This window comes from Gadus chalcogrammus, chromosome 18, assembly GCF_026213295.1.
Source record: "Gadus chalcogrammus isolate NIFS_2021 chromosome 18, NIFS_Gcha_1.0, whole genome shotgun sequence".
Lineage (NCBI taxonomy): Eukaryota > Metazoa > Chordata > Actinopteri > Gadiformes > Gadidae > Gadus > Gadus chalcogrammus.
Window position 1 is genome coordinate 10,506,323 of NC_079429.1, and position 5,617 is coordinate 10,511,939.

Here is a 5,617-nt window from a genome sequence, read left to right on the forward strand (position 1 = left end):
GCTGATGTCCCTGGAGACACACTACCAGATGAAACAAACACACACAGAGAGACGCATGCATATGGAACCAGACACACAGGTAAACACTCCCAGACAGGATCAAAGAGGAAACAGACATGCACACATGAACATACACAAACCCACAGACACACACACACATATACAAACATTGAAACATTGTATATGTTACGCTTGTAACATATACATGTTACAAGCGTGCCAACACACACACACACACACACGCACACACACACACACACGACACACTCAAACCATGAATCAAGTCCAGCCAACTGGTCCTATCTTGTTCTGTGTTGCTCAGAGTGCCCCCTCCTGGACAGCCACTCTACGTTTAAAGGTGCTCTATTGTATGCCAGTAAACATGTTCCCATGTAACTAGTGATTCCAAATCAAGCCAAATCCCAGGACAGTGAGTGTTGTAATGATGAATATCAGCACGGCTGTGATTGGTTCTTAGGTACGAGGCCCCAGGCTGACTGCTGGAGATAATCCTTTAGGGGGACTCAAGACAGCTCCGCTTCGCGTCAGGGTACTGCATCCTCCTGTCTGGATTTATTTTATGATAATAACCGGCTCGCTGGACATTATACCTTAAGTTAGTAACAGTTAGTTCCAACCTAGTCATTTGATTGGACAGGAGGCATTCCATGAGTAAAACTGGGACTTTTAACTATAAATGTATCATTCTGCTTTACAGGTTACTAACTAACCGTTCATTAACTAAGGATCATCGATGAGCTGAATCTGAATCACACATTCCACAACAGACTCTTGTTTCACTGGTTGAGCAATAAATGAAATCATACAGATAAACGTCCATGCTACAAAGTAGATGGCCTGCAGTACCATGTAGAGGGAAAATATTTGTGTATTGCTTGGCAACAGTCCAGTCCCAGGCCAGTTGAGGAACTATTTGTGTTGGCGGAGCCATATAAATTATTAAACAAACAAATAATAATCTGTTGCATAACACCGTGAACTAATAAGTGGGGCTTTCAGAGTCTCTGACCCTTGACCTGCAGCCTCGAACCTGTCAGATCAAATTTGTGCGGATACTCAGTATAACAGCCCTTCCTCTCGATTGATATGGCTTAATAATTTGTCTTTAAAATGAAACTGATTAAAGCATACCAAACTTCAGTCACTTCAGCCATGAAAACAATCGAAATTATGTTGCATTAACTATGAACGTGGGAGAATACACTATGCCTGAGTTGCTTCATATATTTATGTTGGTGCAAATAAACAGGCAAGACCCCCACCAGAATGTTCCTTAGAGCAGTGTTATGTGGTTGAGCTCTGATGGGTTAAAGTAACTTGCCCGTACAGCTACTCCTGTCCTCTGGGGGGCCCAGAGAGTAAACACTGGTTCTAACCCAGGGGCCAAAGATGTTCAACATGTTCTTGTCAGGCCTCCTCCACAATACACAGTAGCTAATAATAATAATAATGGCATTCATAATATTCTAGTAATAATACTAGTCATATTGTTAAGAATAATTATTTAATAATCATAATAGTAACAATAATGATCATAATGATAATGATAATCAACAATCATCACAATTTTAACAATAAGAAGATGAGGAAAAAAACTGATAATTTCGATTCTGAAATATAGTAATAATCAAATGCACTTTACACAAATGAAGATAAAAAATACAGTTTAATTAAATGGTTCAGTAGTTCAGCTGCTCTGGGATTTTTGAGTGTATAATTGTATCTAAATGCTGATGGCCTTATTTAAATATTCATGAGTTTGCGTGATTTCTTTTTTCTCCCTTCTTCATTAAATAAGCTTGGGTTTTTATATAAATGTTGACTGTATATAATACATATATATTAACCCATCCGTCTAATTTGCCATCTGTTGTGCTCAGAGCAAGGGAAAGAGAGGGAGAGGGCCAATGGTAAAAAGAGAGAGAGAGAGAGAGAGAGAGAGAGAGAGAGAGAGAGAGAGAGAGAGAGAGAGAAGAAAACAGGCAGTGTAAAGGAAAAAAGAAGAAAGAGATGAGAAAATGTAGCAGATGGCAGAGAAAACACCTGTCCTCTCCAATTAATTACGCCCATCATCTTTCTCAGTTGTGTCCGGTAGACTGACCTTTAAGATATAAAGGCATGTTTATTATGCAATTCTCAAATGCATACGTATCACATTTAACTTATTTCCTTCATTCCGGTTATAAAAGACAAGACAAAAAGTGAGAAAAAGTGAATGAAAGCTGGACCTGATTCAGTCTATTGTCTTTGGTGATTAAACTGTGCATTCCTTGTATCACATTTTATTCACTACATATTTGATACCATCCGGGTGCTATATATAACTGGCCTTTTATTTTTACTTTGTTCCTCAACATGAATCAAGAAAGCACTTAATCAAACGGCAAGTTGCTCAAATGTTTTAAAGAAGCCCACCTCCTGTTATTCACCGATAGAGAGAGATGAATAGCAAGAGGCAGAGCGAGAGTTTTTGCAGATGGATGGGGGGAAGCATACCATATGTATTTCATATCAGCCGCAGGAAGCTGCGTACCCAGTGAAATTGTATTTCCACCAATCAGGGCGATGGAAAGATAGCAGCAGGAAACTACAGTTTGGTTGTGGACATAAAGTATTTAGCAAGGTCTCTGCATCCACTACGGGCAGGTAGAGACAATGCAACACAAATTCTGCTGTTGTCACAGCAACTGGTCAAGGCCTCTGCGCCACAGATTAGGTCCGGTTCTAAATGTGGCCGGTCCATCCATCAAATCTGTCCTTGGCTCCCTGGCTGTTAACCCCCCCTCTCCAGTCTGGTCCACACCAGACAGGAAGCCACAAGGAAGCAAAAGCTGCCAATTTCCTGTTTACCGAGTTACAGTATGACAAGTGTGCGGGTGTTATTTGCCCATGTTGCCTACTAGATTACGTGATGCTGACTAAATAACTATAGCTCTAGATGTTATAGAATCTATAGCATCTATAGCAAGCTAATCCACACCTTAAGAAATGTTTTGTTGACTAGCATAGATAGTACAGATGCTAGATGAATGTCTTTAGGTGTGGAATGCCTTCTAACCATTTTTTAATTCAGAAGTGTATACATCTTGGCTGGGGCATAGTATGGGTCTGAAGTCAAAGCTTGGTTCCAAGTATTGGGAATTCTGAATTATCGTCCTTTCTATTCATAGTCAATCCTTTTAGGTTCATTTATATATTCAGTTCAGGTGACTTTCCACCATAAATCACACACAGATTTACTATTTACTCTCATGTTATTTCGCAAAGGCTTTTATCCAAAGTGCCTAACAGCTACTTATTTGAGAAACATGTCATGTCATTGGCTGACGGCTATAAAAATGAACCGTGCTAGATGAACCTGCTGTCGATATTGGTGGGTGAATGCAGTCATTTTAAAACACTTCCCCCTCATTGGCTCAGGGTCATTCGAGTGAAGGGAAGGGAATACGGCCTCTCCATATACACTCTGCTTCTATTCTGTCATCATGTCTGAGATATGCATATTACACTGGATCTTAAACTGAACCGTTCACAGCCGAGCAAGGTCAATCAGCGGAACTAATCTGCATGTTTATTATATTCCTTTTCTTTATATTTTGGAAGAAAAAAAAGGGACCATTCTGTCTCTTATCCTGTTTGAACCAAACAAAGGCAGGACGATTTGGGCCTGGCCCTCTGATTTACATCCTGACCTCGCCACTGGCTCTGCATGGTCATTCTGTTGGCCCAGAGAAGGCTTGACGCTGTCAGATGTGTGCCCCAGTTATCTGACCCTTTTTCAAAGGTCCCTTTTTGGGAACACATGAATAAAAGATGAATCGAGAGAACTATAAGAGAAAGGGGGAACCAATTTAAGTGGCAGAGGAGAACACAAGTGGACGATGGAAGGCACCGGGAAACCCTGTTTGTTTGTGTGTGTGTGTGTGTGTGTGTGTGTGTGTGTGTGTGTGTGTGTGTGTGTGTGTGTGTGTGTGTGTGTGTTTGTGTGTGTGTGTGTGTGTGTGTGTGTGTGTGTGTGTGTGTGTGTGTGTGTGTGTGTGTGTGTGTGTGTGTGTGTGTGTGTGTGTGGATATGTGTTTGTGTGTGTGATTGTTGCTGTTATATCAGAAATAATAAGGTTTTCACAAAAGGGGACAAAGCGGTTAAATATAAAAAGAAACAGCTTAGAGAGAGAGAGAGAGAGAGAGAGAGAGAGAGAGAGAGAGAGAGAGAGAGAGAGAGAGAGAGAGAGAGAGAGAGAGAGACAGAGAGAGAGAGAGAGAGAGAGAGACAGAGAGAGAGAGAGAGTGTCCAGCTTTTGAAAGTAAATGTTGCCCCAGTTTGCAGAGCAAACCGTCTGTATTTGCTAATGAACGCAACCTGGAATATGTCTCAAGGGGGCAATCAACCATCCAAGGCTGGTTCTAAAACCTTTTCTTTTTTTTTCAATCCTGGACCAAGATTTTCCCACCACTGGCATAAGAGTTAGTTATAAGAGATTGGACCATGGCACAGGTGAAAAGTGGCGATGGTGGAAGACAGGCAAAATGTGGTAGCTCCACTTAGCAGAGCAGCTTTCCTTTGTATACCGAGTGTTGGGGGCAGAGAGTGACTAATATGACATTTCCCCTATTCTCATATCAGTAAGGAATTACTGGGCTTCCATCGCTGAGCAACCCTGCAGATTTGTATATTTAGTTCAAGTCATGATTATTCTTAACTGATCATATTCATGTAAAAGGCCAACTGCTATTCTTGTCTGGGATGTTAAATGTTAGCGATTGGTGCAAGGATTTCACCAACTGTCGGTTGAATTACAAAGCCAAAACAACACGATCTCACCACCGATATCTCCTTACTTAATGGATGTGTACAGCTGGTTGGAGAGAGGTATAGATGGAGAGAGAGAGATGGACAGAGTTAGACGACGGCTAAAAAGACCGATGCCAACAAGGAAGGAGGGGTAGAGACCATCTATCTAGACCATGAATGTAGACCATCTGCCGTTGGGTGCAAGCGCAGTTCCACCCCCTGCTCTAATCTCTCTACCCTCTCTACCATCTCCACCTTCAGCACTCATCCCCTCCGTCAGCCCCTGCTCTCCCCTCCACCTGCCTCCATCAGCCTATCTGAATGAAGCTACATTAGATGATTTTAAGAGCGTTAACGCGGCACATGGTCGTAGGCAGTATATGCTAACAGATGCGTGCTGGCTTAGCTGGACACGGGCTAGTGTTATAAAATGCATGTCGACCATGTATAGATGTACTCTATTGACCTGTGTACAACCACTAATACTTCTACTACTAATTCTAATACTACCTCTACCATTACTACTATCAACCTTCTTATTTGCAGGTTTAAGACTATTTATTCATATTTATCTACATGTGCACACTATCTGTGCACATGTATATGTAAATAAATAATATAATAATAATATATGTATATAGGTAAAGGTATTTAAAAAAGTATACAATTTAAGTTAAAAAACAAATGGTGACTGAGTTAAAAAGAGAGTTAAAGAATGAAAGAATAGAACAATTAAAAAATGTATGAATCTTCAGAAAAAAAAAAACAATAGTAGAAGAATTTGTGTGTGTGTGTGTGTGTGTGT